Raw genomic sequence first — 23,792 nt, forward strand, 5'->3', positions numbered from 1 at the left:
CTGGCCCAGCCAGCGATGCTCACATTCCATGAATGAATTTAAAAGAAAAACACTGTCTACATCAAGAAATCCAAACTGTGTGTGAGAACGGAAATCTGTGCTGTGTATTATGGGAAAGTTGACCCCCTGAAATTGGCAGATGGTGATGTTCTCACTAACAGGAGTAATCCGATATCCCACTGGGTTGAACACAACTGTGTGCTGTCCTCCTGTGAGACGGACATCTCCCGGTCTCTTGACTGTCCTGCTGCTTCCTGACATGGTTGGATTGGTTGGGAAACCTCAACATTTGAGCTCGAAAATGCCATTTGATTGCTGATCAAGCAGAGAGGCATCCGCAAGGCTAGAATTCCAGCTGAGCTGCTCACACACAGAAAGTCCCATCGGCTGTCGCATCTTCATGACCTCCTCCTCGGTAGTTTCATGGCCTCCTCTGTTGGGAGACAGGAACCATTCCACATGTGACGCAAAAATCATCACAATATGCAAGAACACCATTGACAGAGGAGATTACAACAACCAGACAACTCCATAACATCTTTGGAAAGTTCTTCACCAAGGTCATGTTTAAAAGACTTCATTTACTTGCAGACTGGAACATATGAACAGGAATGGGCCATTCAGCTCCTCGAGCCTTTCCCGCCATTCAATGAGATCATGGCTGATCTGTGGCCCAACTCCATGTACCTGCATTTGGTCTCTCTCCAGTGTACAGTGAGTTGAGATGATCGCCTGAACCCAGTTCCACAGTGAGAGCCCCTGAATGGTCTCTCACCAGTGTGAACACATTTCTCTATCATTAGTTCCCTTGTTTTTTTTTTAGCATTTCCTGCAGTCCAGACATTCAAAGGATCTCTCATCAGAGTGTTGCAGTAGGTTGGTTAAATTAACATATTCCTTCTCTGTCAGATCCTGATGAGATGTTGGAGTTTCCTGTGATTCCTCACATATCCTATGAAATTGATTTGAAAATAAAAATGGGGTTTGAAAGAACCCTCAAAAACACAAAGGCAGGTTGTGAAATTGAGCTGAATGAATCTGGTCATTTGTGGGGCCGGCTCTGGGAAAAGGGACCATGAAAACTGCTGGATTGTCAAAAAACCCCAACTGGTTCACTCAGGGAAGGGAACCTGCCACCCAGCCTGGACCCACATGTCCCCAGGCCTCTATGGGGAGAGAAAAAGTGAGAGTGAGGGGCGAAAGAGGGAATATCTATTTCTAAAACTAAACCAGAAGTTGACAGAACGTCTGAAACCTCTATCACCTGGAAGGACCAGGGTAGCAAGTGTATGTGAACACCATCACCTCCAGGTTCTTCAACTCACACGTTGTCCTGATTTGTATGATTTTCAATGTTGGATAAACAGAAATTTCTTCTGTTTAAATATTGGGAAGACTGAAGCCATTGTCCTCAATCCCTTCGACAAACTCCACTCCCTAATCATCCACTCCATCTCTTTCCCCGATAACTCTCCGAGGTTCGACATATGGAGCTGAGTCCACAAAAGATCAGTCATGATCTCATTGAATGGTGGAGCAGGCTCGAGGGGCCAGATGGCCTACTCCTGCTCCTAGTTCTTATGTTCTTATATCATATTTCACCCGAGCCTCTGATCAAATATCTGCAGCATCACAAAGACCTTCTGTTCCCACTTCAGTGACATCACACAACCTTGCCCCTGCTCCAGTTCATCTACTCTGAAACTCTCATCCATTCATTTGTTAACCCGAGACTTCGCAATTTTAATGTGCTCCCGGCCAGCCTCCCACATTCAACCCCCAATAAACCAGAGATCTTCCCAAACTCTGCTGCCTGTGCACTTACACCGAGTCTTGTTCAACCACCACCACTGTTCTTTTATATTATTTAATGGGATATGGGTTTCTCTGGTTAGCCCAACATTTGTTGCTCATCCCTAATTATATTTAAATAAATTTAGTGTACCCAATTCATTTTTTCCAATTAAGGGGCAATTTAGCGTGGCCAATCCACGTAGCCGGCACATCTTTGGGTTGTGGAGGCGAAACTCACGCAAACACGGGGCGAATGTGCAAACTCCACACGGACAGTGACCCAGAGCCGGGATCGAACCTGGGACCTCGGCGCCATGAGATTACAGGGCTAACCCACTGCGCCACCGTGCTGCCCGCCCATCCCTCATTCCTTGAAACGGTGGCTGCTTTAACTGCTGGAGCCCCTGTGGTGTAGATACTCGGTCTAGTCTACATGCGACTCCAGACACAGAGCAATGTGGCTGACTCTTAATTGCCCTCTGAAATGGTCAAGTAAGTTATTCAGTACAAGAACAATTAGAGATGGACAACAAATGATGGCCTTGTCAGCAACCCCACATCCTATGAATAATAAATTTTAAATAGCTGGCTGATGTAGAGTCTGTCAAAGGCAGATGAATAATAAATTTTAAAAAGCTGGCTGATATAGAGTCTGTCAAAGGCACTATATAAATATAAATTGACATTGTTAACTTAAAAATCAATAATTAATAATCTTTATTGTCACAAGTAGGCTTACATTAACACTGCAATGAAGTTACGTGAAAATCCCCTAGTCGCCACATTCCGGCACCTGCTCGGGTACACAAAGGGAAAATTCAGAATGTCCAAATTACCTAACAGCACGTCTTTCGGGACTTGTGGGAGGAAACCCGAGCACCCGGAGGAAACCCACGCAGACACAGGGAGAACGTGCAGACTCCGCACAGACAGTGACCCAAGCAGGAATCGAACCGGGTACTCCGGCACTTTGAAGCAACAGTGTTAACCACTGTGCTACCGTGCTGCCCTTTAACTGTAGGCTGTCTGCTTTCTGTGAGAAACACCCAGAATTCCAACGAAGGCTCCAGCCAGAATCACTTATGCCTCTGGTAAGAGACCAGTTTGGATGTCTAATTGATATTTAAATTTATTACTTAGATTCAAAACTAAATGTTTAACCCTGAGGTCTGCCTGAAGAATTCACCACTCTAACAAAGACAGGACAATAATTATCAAACCCAATGTCTCCAGGTAAAAGAGCCCAGCTGCCATTTTACAGTTCTTACTCTTCGACCTTTTACTTCTTAGGTCAATATGGGCCATGTCTTGTGAATGTGAATTCCCTGAGGGAATTTGTCAGATTCTTAGCCCAGGTTTTCCTTTTATCTTATATTAAAAACAATAGATATTCACAACACCTTCCCATGGAAGAAATGTAAATGTATCACCCTTGTAATATCCCAATTAGAATATTATAACTTGCAACATGTTGTATATCTTTTATTTAAAAAACATTTTGAGTACCCAATTGTAATTTTTTTTCCAATTAAGGGGCAATTTAGTGTGGCCAATCCACTTAACCTGCACATCTTTTGGGTTGTGGGGGTGAAACCCACAGAGACATGGGGAGAATGTGCAAATTCAACACGGACAGTGACCCATGGCCAGGATTCGAACCCGGGTCCTCAGCGCCGTAGTCCCAGTGCTATCCACTGAGCCACCGTGCTGCCCTAACGTGTTGTATATCTTAACCACAACTGTGATCTTTTTATTCATTTATTTATTTTTTTAAAACATTTTATTTCAGGATTTATGATTTTATAACAATAAACAATTCAATTACAAATATACACATAGTTCAGTGCGTAACACATCCCTCCATCTCCCCTTGTTCCTGCCTATTCTAAACACACACAAAATAGCCTAACTCACAGCTGTGATCTTAACAAATGGCGGAGCCGGCTCGAAGGGCCAAATGGCCTAATCCTGTTCCTAAGTCCCATGTTTTCCTATCTTCTAAAATGCAAAACGCACAAGAATCCCTCCAATGTCCATCTCAGGTCACAAGACCATCTTGATAACAGGTGAATTCCATGTCCAGGAAACACAGTCCACTGAAGAAGGAATGTTACTGCTGCTGTGTTTTCTGAAAGTTTTCTTCTTACAATAATTATTCTCCAAAGTTCTTTCTGCGAGAGGAGAGTCCTCACTGCTGCTCAGATGTCAATTTACAAGTTCAGTTTTTAGAACAGTTCACAGTTCACCTTTTGAACTTTATTTTCTTCCGCGTTGTAGTTTCTCCATTGTTCCAATCCACGGAGAAGATTCCAGTCATTTCCACAGTTAAACTCTCTTCTTCTTTGTCAGTTGTCGGTGGATCTTCATTTTTTAGTTCATTTCTCAGACTCAAACTTTCTGAATTCTCTCCTTGAGACAGAAAGTTCAAAATGTCTTATTTCTGTTCCACCAACTTGTTCCTTCATTGGTCAAAATCTTCTTTAACTATTTTCAGGTTTTTCATGTTCAAGTAAAAAGCTTCCAGATTCGCATTTGGAGCATATGGGATCTTGGGTTTAGAAACAGGGATATTGGGAACAAAAGCAGGGAGGTTATTCTGATAGTTTATAAAGCTCTGGTGATGCTCCAACAGAAAAGTGAGTCCCTTTCTGGCCACCACACTTTAGGAAGGATGTGAGCGTCCTTGAGAGGATGTAGAGGAGATTTACCAGAATGGTTCCAGGGAGGAGGAATTTTATCCAGAAGGTTAGGGTGGAAAAACTGCAGTTATTCAGGTTGGAGCAAAGGAGATTGAGGGGGAAATTGATAGAAGTAAAAGATTACAATGGATTTAAATTAGCTTGACAAAGAAAAGGTGTTCCATTAGTTAATGGTTTAAGGGATCCAGATTGAAGGTTTTAGCAAGAGATGCAGGGGGATGTGAAGGAGAATATTTCACACAGTGAGTGGTATTGAGCTGGAACTAACTGCCTGTGAGAGCGGTGGAAGCAGCACAATAAACAATTTATGAGGACTTCCGGTTGCGGCGATGCATCGCTAAGCCGCACGTTTCGGCACCTCCCGTTTTAACGGACTTTTGGGCTCTTATCGGGAGCCCCAACGGGAACTTTTTTCGGCCAAACCCACTGTGAGGTGACGAAGGAAGGAGTCCCCCCGGGGGTGGATGGAAAGGAGCGGCAGTAGTGGCCAGATTGCGGAGGATCCTTTGGAGCAGCGGCAGAGAAGAGAAGGGAGAAGCAAGATGGCGGCCGAGGGAGCCCAGATGGTATGGGGCCCGGAACAGCAGGAGTTCCTCCGACGATGTGTGGAGGAGCTCAAGAAAGAGGTGCTGGCGCCGATGTTACTGGCAATTGAGGGACTAAAGGAAACACAAAAGGTCCAGGCGATGGAGCTCCGTGGAGTGAAGGCAAAGGCAGCCGAGAACGAAGATGAAATACAGGGCCTGGTGGTAAAAATGGAGACGCACGAGGCACTATATAAGAGGTGCATAGAAAGGCTGGAAGCCCTGGAGAACAGCTCGAGGAGGAAGAACTTACAGATTTTAGGTCACCCCGAAGGAACAGAGGGAGCTGATGCTGGGGTGGATGTGAGTACGATGCTCCATACCCTAATGGGAGCTGAGGCCCTAACGCGCCCCCTGGAAGTGAAGGGAGCATTCCGGGTCCTCGTGAGAAGACCAAAGGCAGGGGAAACACCAAGAGCAATGGTGGTGAAGTTCCATCGCTACAGGGACAGAGAGATGGTCCTGAGCTGGGCGAAGAAGACACGGAGTAGCAAATGGGAGAACGCGGTGACACGCGTGTATCAAGGAGGGCGAGTTTCAACCGGCCCAAGGCGGTGCTCCATAGGAAGAAAGGCAAATTTGGGATGCTGCAGCTGGCAAGACTATGGGTCACGCATCAGGGCAAACACCACTACTTCGAGACGGCGGAGGAGGCATGGACATTTATTCAGGATGAGAAATTGGACTTGACTTGAGAAATTGATGTCCGGAGGGAGGTAGCGATGTGGTGGCACAGAAATGTAAAGTGGGGAGAGGGGAGGGCTACTGTATAATAATGTTGGACGGGGAATTTTTCTCCCCCCGATGGGGGGGACACGAAGAAATGTGGGCGCCGGTGGAAAAGGGGACAGAGAAGGGGAATGAGGGAACTGCGCCATTAGGGGCGGGGCCGAGAGGAAAGCGCGGGTATTTTCCCACGCTATGGAAATCATAGCGGGAAAAGGGGCGCAGGAAGGAAGGGAGCCTCACACGCAGGGAGGTCAAAGAATGAACGGGGGAAGCCGAGGTCAGCCAGAGTTAGCTGACTTCCGGAAGCAATATGGGGGGAGTAATCAAGCTAGAGGGGGATCTAGTGGGGGGGGGGGATCGGGGAGGATCAACTGGGTTGCTGCTGCTGAGGGTAAGGGGGAGCTGATACGAGACACGGTGGTCGGGACGGGAGGGCGCCGTCTGGGGGACAGATGGGTGCGTGAGACCTGGGTGAGGAGATGGCTTAAAAAAGGGGATTGCTAGTCGAGGGGGGGGGGGGTAAATGGCCCCCCCAACCCGGCTGATCACGTGGAATGTGAGAGGTTTAAATGGGCCGATTAAGAGGGCAAGGGTGTTTGCGCATTTAAAGAGACTGAAGGCGGACGTAGTTATGCTCCAGGAGATGCACCTGAAGTTGAAGGATCAGGTTAGATTAAGGAAAGGATGGGTGGGACAGGTATTCCACTCAGGGTTGGACGCGAAAAACAGAGGGGTGGCAATACTGGTGGAGAAACGTGTATCGTTCGAAGCTAAGACCATAATGGTGGATAGTGGGGGCAGATATGTGATGGTGAGTGGCAGATTGCAGGGTGAGGCGGTTGTGCTGGTGAACGTATATGCCCCGAACTGGGATGATGCGGGATTCATGAAGCGAATGCTGGGACGTATCCCAGACCTGGAAGTGTGAAACTTGTTAATGGAGGGGGACTTCAACACAGTGCTGGACCCAGGGCTGGACCGGTCCAGATCCAGGACCGGGAGAAGGCCGGCAGCGGCCAAGGTGCTTAAGGGATTTATGGAACAAATGGGGGGAGTAGATCCGTGGAGTTTCGCCAGACCGATGGGTATAGAGTTTTCCTCTTTCTCCCACATCCATAAGGTATACTCCCGGATAGACTTTTTTGTTTTGGGAAGGGCACTGATCCCGAAGGTGGCAGGAACGGAGTACTCGGCTATAGCCGTGTCAGATCATGCCCCGCATTGGGTGGATCTGGAACTAGGAGAGGAAAGGGAGCAGCGCCCACTCTGGCGATTAGACATGGGACTACTGGCGGATGAGGGGGTATGCGGAAGGGTGAGGGGATGTATCGAAAGATACCTGGAGGTCAATGACGATGGGGAGGTCCAGGTGGGGGTAGTATGGGAAGCGCTGAAGGCGGTGGTTAGAGGAGAGCTGATTTCCATCAGAGACCACAAGGGGAAACAAGAGGGTAAAGAAAGAGAGAGATTAGTGTGGGGAAATTTTGAGGGTGGATAAGAAGTATGCGGAGGCCCCAGACGAAGGGCTATACAGGGAAAGACGAAGATTACAGACGGAGTTTGACCTGCTGACCACGGGAGAGGCAGAGACACAGTGGAGGAAGGCACAGGGGATACAGTATGAATATGGGGAAAAGGCGAGCCGGCTGCTGGCCCAACAACTTCAGAAGAGGGGGGCGGCGAGAGAGATCGGAGGAGTTAGGGACGAAATGGGAAAGATAGAGCAGAGAGTAGGGAATGTGAACGAGGTGTTCAAGTCATTCTATGAGAGGCTGTACAAGTCCCAACCCCCGGAGGGGAAAGAAGGAATGATACACTTTTTGGATCAGCTAGAGTTCCCGCGGGTGGAGGGGCAGGAGGTGGCAGGTCTGGGGGCGCAGATTGAGGTGGATGAGGTGATCAAAGGAATAGGGACCATGCAAGCAGGGAAGGCCCCGGGACCAGACGGGTTCCCGGTGGAATTTTATAGGAAGTATATGGACCTGCTGGCCCCGCTCTTGGCGAGAACCTTTAATGAGGCTAAGGAAAGGGGGATATTACCCCCGACAATGTCGGAGGCGACGTTATCGCTAATTCTGAAACGAGACAAAGACCCGTTGCAGTGCGGGTCATACAGGCCCATCTCCCTCCTAAATGTAGACGCCAAGCTGCTGGCCAAAGTGATGGCGACAAGGATAGAGGAGTGTGTCCCAGGGGTGGTACATGACGACCAGACAGGGTTTGTAAAGGGGAGACAATTGAATGCCAATGTACGAAGGCTGCTGGGGGTGATGATGATGCCCCCTCCGGAGGGGGAGGCAGAGATAGTGGTGGCGATGGATGCAGAGAAGGCATTCGATAGGGTGGAGTGGGACTATCTGTGGGAGGTGCTGAAGAGATTTGGATTCAGGGAGGGGTTCATTAGATGGGTTAGACTCTTGTACGGGGCCCCGGTGGCAAGCGTCGATACAAACAGGCAAAGATCGGGATACTTTCGATTACATAGGGGTACAAGACAAGGGTGCCCCCTGTCCCCGTTACTGTTCACGTTGGCAATTGAACCATTGGCCATAGCGCTGAGGGTCTCTAAGAGGTGGAGTGGGGTGCTTAGAGGGGGAGAGGAACATCGAGTGTCACTATATGCAGATGATTTACTGCTATATGTGGCGGACCCGGTAGAGGGGATGCCAGAGGTAATGCAGATACTCAGGGAGTTTGGAGAGTTCTCGGGATATAAATTAAATATGGGAAAGAGTGAGCTTTTTGTGGTGCACCCCGGGGAACAGCGCAGGGAGATAGATGCTCTGCCACTGAGGAGAGTGGCAAGGAACTTTCGATACCTGGGGATTCAGGTGGCCAGGAACTGGGGAACCCTACATAAACTTAACCTGACGCGACTGGTAGAGCAGATGGAGGAGGACTTTAAGAGGTGGGATATGGTGCCCCTGTCATTGGCAGGCAGAGCACAGGCGGTTAAAATGGTGGTCCTCCCGAGGTTTCTTTTTGTGTTTCAGTGCCTCCCCATCCTGATTACAAAGGCCTTTTTCAAAAAAGTAGACAGCAGTATTATGGGCTTTGTGTGGGCGGGAAAGACCCCGAGGGTAAAGAGGGGGTTCCTGCAGCGCAGTAGGAACAGAGGGGGATTGGCACTGCTGAGTCTGAGTGACTACTACTGGGCCGCCAATGTGTCGATGGTCTGTAAGTGGATGAGGGAAGGAGAAGGTGAGGCATGGAAAAAGCTGGAGATGGCGTCCTGTAAGGGAACGAGTCTAAAAGCGCTGGTGACGGCGCCGCTACTGTTCTCCCCTAAAAGGTACACCACAAACCCAGTGGTGGTGGCGACCTTGAAGATCTGGGGGCAGTGGAGACGACACAGGGGAGTGATGGGTGCCTCGGTGTGGTCCCCGATAAGGAATAACCACAGGTTCGTCCCGGGGAGGATAGATGGGGGGTTTCAATGTTGGCAGCGAGCAGGAATTAGGAAGCTGAAGGACCTGTTTGTAGACGGGACGTTTGCAAGTCTGGGAGCATTGGAAGAAAAATATAAGTTGCCACCAGGGAATGCTTTCCGATACATGCAAGTGAGGGCATTTACGAGGCAACAGGTGAGGGAATTTCCGCAGCTCCCGACGCAAGGGATCCAGGATAGAGTGATTTCGGGGGCATGGGTTGGAGAAGGTAAAGTGTCCGAAATATACCGGGAGATGAGAGACGAGGGGGAGGCGATGGCAGAGGAGCTGAAGGGAAAATGGGAAGAGGAGCTGGGGGAAGAGATCGAGGAGGGGCTGTGGGGAGATGCCCTAAGCAGGGTAAATTCTTCGTCCTCGTGTGCCAGGCTGAGCCTGATTCAATTTAAGGTTCTACACAGAGCGCATATGACGGGAGCAAGACTGAGCAGGTGTTTCGGGGTGGAGGATCGATGTGGAAGGTGCTCAGGAAGCCCGGCGAACCACACTCACATGTTCTGGTCGTGTCCAACACTGCATGACTTCTGGGAGGGTGTGGCAAGAGTGATTTCAAAGGTGGTGGGGGTCCAGGTCAAACCAGGCTGGGGGTTAGCTATATTTGGGGTTGCAGAAGAACCGGGAGTGCAGGAGGCGAAAGAGGTCGACATCTTGGCCTTTGCGTCCCTCGTAGCCCGGCAAAGGATTCTACTTATGTGGAAGGAAGCGAAGCCCCCGGGCGTGGAGGCCTGGAAAAACGACATGGCAGGGTTCATAAGACTGGAACAAATAAAATTTGCGTTAAGAGGATCGGCTATGGGGTTCACCAGGCGGTGGCAACCGTTCCTTGACAATCTCGCAGAACGATAATGGAAAAACAGAAAGGACAGCAGCAGGGGGGAGTATTATCCCGTGTTTTTGTTTTTTCTTTTTTCATTTGTTGTTAGTTTAATATATTATTTAAATAACGTTTAATGTATATTCCTTTATTAAGTTGTAAAAACGGAAAATTTCTGTTTGAAAAATTTCAATAAAATATATATTTTAAAAAAAAACAATTTACAAATGGAGTTGGATGAGGACCTGAAATAATTGCTGGTCTACAGGGATAGAAGAGGGTAAAGGGACTGACTGGTTATGTCTGCAGAGACCTGTCACAGAGTCGATGGGATGAATGGCCTCCTCGCTGCCCGAATGACTCCATGATCTAAATGGATCTTGAGCTGCTCCAGTCTCTCCACCTAACTGAACAGCCTCTGACCTGAAGTCCTTTCCGTAAATCTCCTCTGCACCCTCTCTAAGATTTTCATTTCATTCACAAAGTGCGGAGACCATATGTGGGATAGAATTGAAAGGCAGTGAGGAAATGGTCACCTTTTTAGAACCAGCCTTAGACTACAATGGGAGCACTGTCAACATTAGTGACCTCTATTTAGAAAAAGGAAACAGAGGCACTGGAGAAAGAGCAACAAAGATTCACAAGAACAATACCAGAACTGACAGCATTTAACCCTCACAGAATCCTTACAGTGCAGAAAGAGGCCATTCGGCCCATTGAGTCTGCACCGACCCTTCGAATGAGCATTCTGCCCATTTACAAGTGACTATCCCTACCTATCCCCGTAATGCCATAACCTAACCTACACAACCCTGGACATTAAGGGGCAATTTAGCATAGCAATCCACCTAACCTTCCCATCTTTGGACTGTAGGAAGAAACCGGAGCACCCGGAGGAATCCCAAGCAGACATGGGGAGAACGTGCACACTCCACACAGACAGTGACCCAAGCTGGGAATTCGAATCCAGATCCCTGACGCTGTGAGGCAGCAGTGCTAACCACTGTGCTACCATGCTGCCCTATGGCTCGGATTGCTTTTCTCTAGAAGGGAGAAGACTGAAGGGTGACCTGATGGAAGTCTTTAAGATTATGAAAGGGTTCAACATACTAATAGGGATTTCAGTAGAAACCTCTTTATGTAGGAAATGTATTTACTTTAGATCTACCTGTATTGGCAGGAGAAACACTATTTACTATCCAGGATAAAATACATCTAATTCATCAGCTTCCGTAAATCGTTTCCATGGAAATGTATTCTCCCAGGCTCAAGGAGCATCAGCCCACTGAAAGCAGAGTTGTGAGACCGGCCAGTCCAGCAAAAAGAAACCCTCCGACCTCCCACTTCACCCACTGTCAGAATGAACATGGTTCAGTCCTGGATGTGATTAACAGCAGCAAAAACAGCAGAATTCAATCCCTGTGATCACTTGTGAACACGCTGGTGTCTCAGCAGGTGGGATGACTGAGTGAATCCCTTCCCACACTCAGAGCAGATGAATGGCCTCTCCCCAGAGTGAACCCGCTGGTGTATCTGCAGGTTGGATAGCTGTGTGAATCCTTTCTCACACTTGGAGCAGGTGAATGGTCTCTCTCCAGTGTGAACTCGGTGAGTCAGAAGATGGGATGAATTAGTAAATCCCTTCCCACACTCAGGGCAGGAGAACGGCCGCTCCCCGGTGTGAACTCGCTGGTGCATCAGCAGATGGGATGACCGATTAAATCCATTCCCAAATGTTGAGCAGATGAATGGTCTCTCCCCAGGTGACCCCGTTGGTGCAACAGCAGGCTAAATTAAACACTGAATTATGTCCCACATGTTAAGCAGGGGAATGGTCTCTCCCCACTGTGAACCCTTTGGTGCATCAGCAGGTTGGATGAATCACTGAATCCTCGCACACACTCTGAACAGGTGAATGGCCTCTCCCCGGTGTGAGTTCGCTGATGTGACTGCAGGTGGGATAACTGAGTGAATCCCTTCCCACACTCAGAGCAGAGGAATCGCCTCTCCCTAGTGTGATCCTGCTGGTGCATCAGTAAGTTGGATGATTTTCTGAATCCTTTCCCACATTCAGAGCAGGTGAATGGCCTCTCTCCAGTGTGAACTCGCTTGTGTGTCTGCAGGGAGGATAAAGGAGCGTCTTCCTTCCTACACTCCAAACAAGTGAAAGACCTCTCCCCATTGTGACTGTGTCGATGATTTTCCAGTTGATATGGAAAATTGAATCCTTTACCACAGTCCTCACATTTCCACAGTTTATCCATGATGCGTGTCCACGTGACTCATTTGACAGTCAGTTTCAGCCTTGTCCACACGAAGCACCTGAATGTTCTCACCTCACTGAAGCTGGCGATGTTTTTTCAGGCTGTGTAACTGATTAAAGTTCTTTCACAGTCAGTGCACTGGAACACTCACTCGGGTGTGTATATCTTGCTGCCTTTCCAGTCACACTGATGTTTTCACAGTCAGTGCACTGGAACACTCACTCGGGTGTGTATATCTTGCTGCCTTTCCAGTCACACTGATGTTTCAAATCTTTGAAGCATACAAAACAGACAAATATTTAACTCTGTAGATTTAAAAGTCAACATTATTCTGATGAATCAAATCTCAGAGCTCCACATGCCATTTGTTTTGAGATTTGTGACTTGAAATCCTCCTCCTCTACTGATATTCTGTAAAAGGAGTTTACAAAAGTTAGCACTGTCAGTACGGCTCAGAAATTCAGAACTGACAATTCTAGTCTCTGTAGAAAATTAGTCACTTGCTCCCTCCATTCTTACTCTGTTGTGCCAAACATACACCCTCCCAATTCTCCTAAAGGTGCCAATTTATGTTGATTGACAAATCCATGTTCATCGCATCCTATTCAAATGTGTGTAATATACACCACTCATTACTTTGTGAGAGAAATGGTGAGATGTGCAGTGAGCCGGCATGATCTGGAACTGGCTGTCCACGGGTGTGGTGGTAGTAGGGGCAATCGAAGATTTGAAATTGAAATGGGCACTTGAAGGAAATAATCTTGCAGAGGAACAGGGACATAGAAGAGGAATAGGATTGATTGGATTGCTCGACAGAGAGTTGACATGGACTCAAGTTGCACTCCTACTCTATGACTGGAAATATATAACATGGCTACAATACTGTGTTACAAGACTAGAAATAATAATGGTTGTATTTTATTATTGAACTGTAAATAACATTTCTGAGAAGGGTTTCTTTGACAGGATTTTCAAATTTGCTGATGACACCACCGTAGTGGGTCGGATTTCAAACAATGACGAGACAGAGTACAGGAATGCGATAGAGAATCTGGTGAACTGGTGCGACGACAATAATCTCTCCCTCAATGTCACCAAAACAAAGGAGATTGTCATCGACTTGAGGAAGCATAGTGGAGAACATGCCCCTGTCTACATCAATGGGAACGAAGCAGAAAGGGTCGAGAGCTTCAAGTTTTTAGGTGTCCAGATCACCAACAACCTGTCCTGGTCCCCCATGCCGACACTCTAGTTAAGAAAGCCCATCAACGACTCTACTTTCTCAGAAGACTAAGGAAATTTGGCGTGTCACCTACGACACTCACCAACTTCTACAGAAGCACCATAGAAAGCATTCTTTCTAGTTGTATCACAGCTTGTTACGGATCCTGCTCTGCCCAAGCCCGCAGGAAATTACAAAAGGTCGTGAACGTGGCCCAATCCATCACGCAAACCAGCCTCCCATCCATCGACTCTGTCCACAATTCCCGCTGCCTCTGACAGGCAGCCAGCATAATTAAGGACCCCATACACCCCGGACATACTCTCTTCCACCTTCTTCCATCAGGAAAAAGATACCAAAGTTTGAAGTCACGTACCAACCGACTCAAGAACAGCTTCTTCCCTACTGCCGTCAGCCTTTTGAATGGACCTTCCTCATATTAAGTTGATCTTTTCTCTACACCTTGCTATAACTGTAACATTATATTCTGCAGTCTCTCCTTCCTTCCCTATGTACGGTATGCATTGTTGTACAGCATGCAAGAAATAATACTTTTCACTGTATACTAATACAAGACAATAATTACTCAAATCAAATCAAAAAAGTATCATATAATACCAGACATATCTCTGTCCTAGATTATCTTATTGTCTCCTTAAAATCAGCCCTGGGGAAACCATTCGTTTAATTGTGAACATTAGGAAAGAGACCATCCTTTTAATAGATGTGTGAAGCTGAGGGAGAAAAGGATGTCAATATCTTTAAGAGAGAGAGAGACCTTGGCTAACCTTCTCAGAGTCTGCACCCTCCCTGGATTCGCTTCCTTTCCCTTCAGTTCCTGCATTTTAACCCCCAGAATGAGAAAATAAATGGAAAGGGGAGAAAATAAAATGTTTTACTCACAGATGTGGCACAAGGGGGGGGGGGGTTCAGTCTGTGAGAGGCTCAAACTCGATGAATACAAATTCCGCATTCTGATTGGCTGGAGGACCAGAGAAAATTCCGGTCCTCCAAGTCATCCCATTGGTCAGCGCCTCAGCACAAAGGTCAAGGTGGGTGGCAACTCTTCTCCTTTGGACAGGCGCTTTTCAGGCCGTTGGATAGAGCGGTTTCCCCGGTGCGGAGAATTCTGGGATATGCGGCAGCCATTATTCAGGTGGAATCTCAGCTTCGAAATCCTGGCTCTGGGGGCCACTGACCCAGCCTGACACAAAGTACACGTGGGTCGTCGCTGGATTTGATTTGATTCCCTTCGGAAACGTTTGTTGACTTCAGATGTAAAGATTTAGACAGCCGGCGGACATATTGAGGATGTCAATAGGTGACTGCAACTGAACCCGAAATTAGCACCTTGAGAGGATGAGAATTTGGCAAAAGAAACAGGTGTATAAGAGGATTAACTGGCGCTATTATCAATAGAGAAGATGAGTGTGTGCGGGACAGAGATTTATAGTTTCAGAGCGAGATGGATGTTCAGTGACAAGTAGAATTGTCAGTTCTAAATTTCTATCTTCATAGAATAATAGAATCTCTACAGATCAGAAGGAAGCCATTCAGCCCATCGAGTCTTTACCTTTAAAAAAAATAGAGTATTCAAACAGGCGCCTAGGGGATTTTTACAGTAACTTCATTGCAGTGTTAATGTAAGCCTACATGTGACACTAATAATCATTATCATTATTAAAATTGAATATGGGGGAAAAGCAATGTGTTCCCGATAATTGCCAGGGGCAGGAGAGGAGGCGGGGTGTTGACGTTCCAAGTGGTGGGGGTGAGTTTGCACTATCTTGGGATATAGGTGGTGTGGAGTTGGGTCCAGCTGGATAAGTTCAAGGCGGACTTCAAGAGGTGGTATGTGTTGCCCTATCTTTGACAGGATGTGTCCAGACAGTGAAAATGATGTTGCTGCCCAAGCTTCTTTCTATTCGAATTTCAGAACCTCAACATCTTTGTTCCCAAGTCCTTTCTGAGAAAGGTGAATGGGATGATGTGTGGGTGGGGAATGCTCTGCGGGTGAGGAAGGTGTTTCTGGAAAGGGATTGATGTGGGCGTGGGGGGGCGGGGGTTGGCTTTGTCGAGCCTGTTGAATGACTACTGGGCAATTACTAGGAAATGGGTGTGGGAGGAGGGGTCAGTCTGGGGACTGGATAAGATGCTGTTTGAGGGCACTGTTGTTGGCATCCATGCTGTTCTCGCTGGTCCGTACTCCACAAGACCGGTGGGGTTATCAGCGTTGAGGGTTTGGAACCAGTGCAGGCAACACTTCGGACTGAAAGGCATGTCACTGTGGATGCCAATATGTGAAAACCATAGGTTTGCAGCGCTGGACCCGAGGTTCACATGTGGTGGAAGGTTGGGGATAGAGTACTTCAGGGACTTGCTTCTGGGAGAAATGTTTGCAGGCCTGGAGGAGCTTGAGGAGTTGTATCACTTGCCTAAGGGAAACAGTTTTTGATTATAAATTGAGAGTACCCATTATAAATCTAGAGTACCTAGTGTGCAGGATGTGGGGGCGACGAACCATGTGCATATGTTTTCGGTGTGCCTGAAGTTGAGGGTTTTTTGGATGAAATGTCTGAAATTTTGGGAGCAAGGGTGGCTCGAAGTCCGGAGGTGGCGATATTCGGAGTATCGGAAGATCTGGGAGTTCAGGTGGGGAGAGATGCTTTGGCCTTTGTCTCCCTGATAGCCCAGAGACAAATTTTGTGGAGTTGGCGGGACTAGGAACAGCCAAAGACGAGGGAATGGGTGAGTGACATGGCAGGATATCTGCAGGTGGAAAAAGTTAAGTTTGTCCTACATAGAGTGGAAGGCGGATTCACCCTGAGGAGGAAGCCATGCATCATCTTCGTTAAAGTAATTAATTGTCGGGTGTGGGGGGGGGGGTTAGTTAGGGGTGATTTGTTCAGAGGTGTTGGGAAAAAAAGGCAGGCTTGGGGTGTGGCGGGGGGGGGGGGGGTTGTTAGCTTTGTTACCTGTTGCCAAGGTTTGGCTTTTGTATTTTTGTATAGGGGAAAAATGTCTTCAATAAAAATATTTCTGAAAAATAAATTCTCTGCTCTTCAGGTTAAGAAAAATTGTGCAGCTCCATCCAATCCTGATCTGAAATGTTATGTGAAATCTTGACCACAAATCGTCCCCTTCTGAGACCAACTATGTTCACACGTGTAACAAAGCTGGAGCATGGTTCAGTCCTGGATATGATTAACAACAAAATCCAAGCACAATAGTTATTTGTGAATTCGCTGGAGTTTCAGCAGAGTGGATGAGGTAACAAATCCCTTCCCACAATCAGAGCAGGTGAACTGCCTCTCCCGATTGTGAAATCGCCGGTGTGTCAGCAGGCTGTCTGACTGAGTGAATCCTTTCCCACACATGCAGCAGGTGAACAGCCTCTCCCCAGTGTGAACATTTCACCCCAAGACGAGATTCCAACCACATATCCACATAACCAAGAGCGCTTAATTCCACCACAGTCACATCGCTTAACTCCACTCCGGTCTCAGCTAATCTGCTGCTGACACCTCATTCATTCTTCTCACATCTGGATTTAACTCTCCGAACACAATCCCTGCTATCCTCCCAAATTTAACCTCCCCGTAATCTTGAGATTATCCATAACTCCACTGTTCGTGTGTTTACTCACACCAAGTGCTGTTTACTCATCACCCCTGTGCTTGCTGGCCTACAAAGGCTTCCAGTCAATAAACAAGTAAATTCCAACATTCTCAGCCATGATTTCCTTCATCCTGTGATCATCCCGATCTCTGTAATCTCCACCACCCGCACAATCCTCCAAAAAAAGTGTTCATCTAATTCCGGCCCCTTCAGTATTCCCGATAATAATCACTCCACCATTGATGGCCGTTCTTTCAGTTGCCTGGGCCCCTTGCTTTGGAATTTCCACCTTAAACCTTTCCATCTAATTTACTTTTTCCTTTACGATGCTCCTTACCTCCTACCTCGTTGACCAATGTTTAGATCCCTTGCCCTAATATCTCCTTTTGTGCTCAGTGTCAGATGTTGCCATGTAACATCTCTCTGAAATGCACTGGAACGTTGCATTGCATCGAAAGTGTATTATAAATAGAAATTAATGTCATTGATTTGGACGTATATAATAATAATCACTGTTTCTTCGTCATCACTGGGTGAATGACCTGTAATTCCTTACCTGACAGTATTGTGGGAGCACCTTCACCACACAGAGTTCAGTGGTTCAAGGTCAAAAATCATTTTCCCCACATGCAACTGGCAATATATTATTTTATCCACGCGGCGACGCACAAAGTAAACATTTCAAGGTTTGAAGAATTACCAATAGGTAATAAAAATGCAAATTTGATTGTCAGAAGCAGAGGACAAATGGACTGCAGTGCAGGATAGAAATTGCCCCCATTCTCTCCTCCTGCTCCAGGATCAATAAAGTGAGTTAAAGATAATTTCTCCTGAACAAATCCATTGCTGCATTTCCTTCCTGAAGCTACATTTGTCCACTGGGGCCCGGCACCGGGAGAAAGCGGCAGCTGCCGTTGTGTTGGGTGTTGAGGCGGTGCCGCTAGTTTGTTATTGTGGGTGTTGAGGCCTCCACTGGGTGTTTGTGAAGCCTCCCCTCCCACCCACCCACTGCCCCGAACGCTGCCTCCGCTTATCCGCCCCCTTCCCATCTGAAAATGAGACAAACAAGAGCTTGTCCCTCGACATGTGCCGCACTGCGCATGCTCCAGATCACAATGCCCGGGGAGTGATTGACAGACCAATAGGGAGAGGGGGCGGGACTGGAAGACCAAGCGGGAGCGGCTCGACGTCCAACCAATCGGAGTTGATGAGGGGTGGGGCCATGGTTTGATTGAAGCATGCGCATTGCGGGTAATGGCGACGGAGAGAGACTTTTCTCTGGGATCCACAAACGGTGAGAGAAATATCAGTGATGTGGGGAATCATGGATCTGGCGGCTGGGTGGAGAGGCTTCAGAAACATGTTGTGCAAGCCCACAGCCGGATACACAACTCTGATACATGTCCAAATCAATAACCAGTGTATTTACGCAGCACGATTCATTCAATGGATCATTCCAATGTGTTTCACTGGAATGTTACAAAGCAATATTTACCAAAGAGCCACATAAAGGAGATATTTGGGCAGATGGCCAAAGGTTTGGTTGAAGAGGTACGTTTTAAGGAGCATCTTATTAAGGAAAGTGATATTGAGAGGTTGTTCAGAGGAAATTCCACATTTTATGACCAACCTCGACTCTCCCTCACCCCCACCCCCCTCCCTCCCTTCACCCATAGAAACCAGTGCCCTGTGTTGGCCCAGACCGGGTGGCAGGTTCCCTTCCCTGAAGAACATTAACGAACCAGTTTGGTATTTATGACAATCCAGCAGTTTTCATAGTCACTTTTTCCCAGTGCCGGCCCCACAGATGACCAGATTCATTCAGCTTAATTCAACAACTTGCCTTTGTGTTTTTGTGGGTTCTCTCTCACCCCTATTTTCTGTTTTCAATCAGTTTCACAGGGTGTTCGAAGGATCAGATTTTCAGTCAGGAAATTAAAACTTCACATCAGGTACGCACAGAATTTCTCAACCTGCTGTAACGTGAATATCGGATTTTGAAGATGAAAGAGAATAGCCCCGTTCACAGTGGGGAGAAACCGTACACGTGTTCTGTGTGTGGACGAGGCTTCAGCCAATCATCTGGCCTGGCAAGACACAAGTACAGCCACACCAGGGAGAAACCATGGAAATGTGAGGACTGTGGGACGGGATGCAGAACCCCATCTGAATTGGAAACTCATCAACGCAGTCACACTGGGGACAAACCATTCATCTGCCCAGAGTGTGGGAAAGGGTTCATTAACTCTTCAAACCTGCTGACACACCAGCGAGTTCACACAGGGATAAGACTGTTTAACTGCTCCGAGTGTGGGAAGCACTTCACTTCTTCATCCACATTGCTGACACACCGGCGGCTTCACAATGGGGAAAGACCTTTTAAATGCTTGGAGTGTGAGAGGTGCTATAAATGTTCCTGGGAACTGAAGTCCCATCAACGCGTTCACAGTGACGAGACCATTCAGATGCTCTCACTGTGGGTCTGGGTTCAAGACATTATCTGACCTCACTGTACACCAGCGAACTCACACTGCAGACAGACCGTTTGCCTGCCCTGACTGTGGGAAGGGATTCACTCGTTCACCCAACTTCCTGGAACACCAGCGGGTTCACACTGGGGAGCGACCGTTCACCTGCTCAGAGTGTGGGAAGGGATTCACTCAGTTGTCTAGCCTTCTGAAGCACAAGCAAGTTCACACTGGGGGGAGGCCATTCATCTGCTCCAAGTGTGGGAAAGGATTCACTCAGTTATGTACCTTGCTGAAACACCAGCAAGTTCACACTAGGGAGAGACCGTTCACTTATTCTGAGCAAGGGGAGGGATTCATTCAGTCCTCCAGCCTAATGATACACCAACAACTTCACACTGGGAAGAAGCCATTTATCTGCTCTGAGTGTGGGAAGGGATTTACGCGGTCCTTCCACCTGCAGACACACCAGCGAGTTCACTCTGGGGAGAGGCCGTTCAACTGCTCTCAGTGTGGGAAAGGATTTACTCAGTTATCCAGCTTGCTGAGACACCAGCGAATTCATCAAGATGAAAGACCTTTCAAGTGCCCAGAAACCAATGTCTCATCAACAAGTTCAAACTGACGAGACCATTCGGGTTGAGAAAACCGTCTGAACTCATTGCACACCAGCAGATTTGAACTGGGGAAAGGATGTTAAACTGAGTGTGGAAATGGATTTATCCATTCATCTGCCATGCCCTCGCACCAGTGAATGTGCACTAGGAAGAGAGTCTACCATCCACTCTGAATAAGGGGAAGGATTTGTGTAATTATCCAACCTGCTGAGTCACCAGCGAGTTCGCAAGTAACAAATTTGATTAGGATTTTGCTGCTCCTCGCATCCAGTACTGAACCATATTTGAAGTGGTAAATAACTTATTCACACCAAAGAGTTGAGTCAAGTCAATTTATTGGCAAAAGCTTTTGGGAGACAGCCAGGCACTCTGCAGTGCTCGTGGTCACCTTCTCAATTGTACAACGGCAATTAGCCTCTTTTATACACGTACACTTGGTTAGTTCCTAATTAGCTTGGGGGGGGGGTTACATTAGGCCCCCCCTAGCAACAATTAGCTTCCAATTACATTCCTCTGAAACCATTCATTATCGAATGCTCGCAACTCCTTGTTCACAATTACAAGGATAACAGGTGTCTCAATCGTTAACGGTCAGTTTGTCAGTTACAGAATTACTCAGCAATTAATCGGAACATTGCAGATGTGTTAGTAGGTCAGTTAGAGAATGACTCGCCACTAACCGTACTTATCAGGTCATTGCAGAATTAGATTGCTGTGATTGTCAGTTACACTATTGCAAGCATAAGCTAGTATCGAGTGACTCAGCAGTCCACATTATTGCAGGCATAAGCTAATACTTAAACATAATAAAATGAAGAGATTAAATGAATAACCTCTAATGTAAATTTCCCTTTACAATATTTCTTGGCTAATATTAATCATCCAGCGCCCTTAAAGGTACTAATATTAAGGATAAATGTCAAATAAATCATCCTTGTGTTAGATGCAATGTAATGTGTTTACAAAATCTCTGACACAAATGTGCTCCTTTTGCCAGTATCTCTCATCCCTTGTCTCCTTGAGAGCATCCGGTCAGCTTCCTCTGCTGTTTCCCTAGCACTGGCCCACTGTGCCACACTGCCTCTAAAGATCCCCCTTAACAGACATCTGACCCCTCTAGATCTCTCCTATATCCCCGCATGCCATCTCACGTCTCATTATGACCATGAGACCCACCTCCTGTTCTAATCCCAGATCTCACAACTTCCCCATGTTTGCTGATACTGTTGATGGTTTGATCTCTCTCCCCCTTCATTTATTGTCCCTCTTGACTTTAAATCATCATTATAACCCATCCTCAAAAAGAATTCCTGATTACTACTGCCCTATTTCTAACCGACCTTTCCTCTCCAAAGTTTTGTCATCTCTGAAATCCATGCCCAGGAATTCTATATTTTGAATTCCCCAGTAAAATTCCTGCCTATGCCACAGCATTGCAACAACTCTTTATCAAAGTAACTTTCCAATGTGACTTTGACAAGGATAAGCAGTTCTTTATTGTTCTTTTTGGCCTGACTGCACCTTTGACACCATTGACCAAACCATCCTCCTGTAATCTACTGCTGTCACGCTGGGTGCAATGTTCCTCTCCAATTTCTTTCTTCTCAATACAGTTGTAGCCAGAGACTCACCTGCAGTAGCTATGATTATGAGTTACATTGTCACAAACTCACTTAGTTGGTCAGAGATCAGGTGTCAGTGCACTTGGAAACAAACATATTCCATAATCACTGTCACTGTATCTCACAAAGTTCTCTTCACCAAGCAGCCCTACTTGAGAAGATCAACATGAACAGAGTAGAGTGAAGAAGTTAAAATCCACAACCCAAGCTCACAGTGGTAAAAATATCTGACAATACCCATTCAGGTATAAAGCATAGCTGAATGGCTAGCTGGGCCGGTTTAGCTTAGTTGGCTGGACAGCTGGTTCATGATGCAGAGCAAGGTCAACAGTGTGGATGGTAGCACAGTTGCTTCACAGCTGCAGGGTCCCAGGTTCGATTCCCGGCTTGGGTCACTGTCTGTGCGGAGTCTGCAAGTTCTCCTCGTGTCTGCGTGGGTTTCCTCCGGTTTCCTCCCACAGTCCAACGATGTGTAGTAGGTTAGTGGATTGACCATGTTAAATTGCTCTTCGTGCCCAAAAAGGTTGGGTGGGGTTACTGGGTTACAGGGATAGGGTGGAGGTGTAGGCTTGGGGAGCATGCTCTTTCCAAGGGCCATGTCGACTCGATGGGCCGAATGGCCTCCTTCTGCACAGTAAGTTCTATGATCTATAATTCTCGTACAGAAGGCCAGCCTTCTCAACCTTGCCCCTCGCTTGAGTTGTGGTGTTGCTCAGGTTACATCACCACCAGTCAGCTTTTCCCCTCAAAGCGGAGAGCACCCGATGGTCATCTGGCACTCTGCTGACTTTATTTATAGCCGAACAACAGTGTATTACTACAGCAGAATTATAAAGTCTGCACTGACCCTCTGAAAGAGCAGGTAGGAGATGGATCTTGATGATGCTTATTTTACAATCGTTGTCGGCCGAATGTCATCCTCACTTCTCCAGATTCAAAGATTAATTGAGAATCGGGTCTGAATTGGCAGCCAGATTACCCACTGTCCCACGTGCCTCAGAAACCGCTGGTTAGCTCTGTTGCTTCACAGCTCCAGGGTCCCAGGTTTGATTCCCGGCTTGGGTCACTGTCTGCGCGGAGTTTGCACGTTCTCTCCGTGACAGCGTGGGTTTCCTCAGGGTGTTCCGGTTTCCTCCCACAAGTCCTGAAAGACGCGTTGTTAGGTAATTTCGACATTCTGAATTTTCCCTCTGTGTACCCGAACAGGCGCCGGAATGTGGCGACTGGGGTTTTTTCACAGTAACTTCATTGCAGTGTTAATGTAAGCCTACTTGTGACAATAAAAGGGGGACGGTAACAAAGACAGACACTCACTTTGGTCTTTTCATCAGCACATCTGAGAGTTAAGAATGTGGGACATGATTTGGGGATACCGGTGTGAGTGTGCAGATTTGGTACACGTGAAAAACAGCAAGTGTAAATTCATGTTGAAACGGACTGAAGACCGGGTCCCAAACGCACAGCTACTTGAGACCCAGCAGGAGATGAAATGGTGAATGTGTCCAAGGGATTGAGACAACATTGTGACATCATCAAGGCATTGACACACACTCCAGAGAGAAACTGACTTTAAAACAACCAATGGAGATGGTGCTTCTACCCAGAATGCAATGGTAATGCTGCTGCACTTTGATACTACTGCTCAGACATTAGACTGTGTCAGCTCTTATTTATACTGAATAAAATCTAACCACTGCCACCAATAAGGGCTATCACTGTGAATCATTTCAGAGTTTGGAAAAGTGGGGGTGTTAAGGGTCAATACAAATTAGGAGTTGACCATTCGGCCCCTTGATCCTGCTCCACCATTCAATGAAATCAGGGCTAATCTGATTGTGGTCTCAACTCCTTTCCTTCCTCCACCCTTTCACTCCCTTGTCAATCAAGAATCGATCAAATTCAGCCTTAAAGCAGA

General features: G+C 47.1%; 1 long non-coding RNA gene across 1 annotated transcript in view; it reads left to right on the plus strand.

The window, feature by feature from the left end:
- The window catches only part of LOC140419278 (uncharacterized), a 194,362-nt gene extending 170,779 nt beyond the window's left edge, over positions 1-23,583 (plus strand). The window contains exon 2 of the long non-coding RNA XR_011945667.1: positions 19,065-23,583. This is a non-coding gene — a long non-coding RNA (uncharacterized lncRNA). The remainder of the gene's footprint in view (positions 1-19,064) is intronic.
- Positions 23,584-23,792: the final 209 nt, after the last annotated feature.

Source organism: Scyliorhinus torazame, chromosome 5, assembly GCF_047496885.1.
Source record: "Scyliorhinus torazame isolate Kashiwa2021f chromosome 5, sScyTor2.1, whole genome shotgun sequence".
Taxonomy (NCBI): domain Eukaryota; kingdom Metazoa; phylum Chordata; class Chondrichthyes; order Carcharhiniformes; family Scyliorhinidae; genus Scyliorhinus; species Scyliorhinus torazame.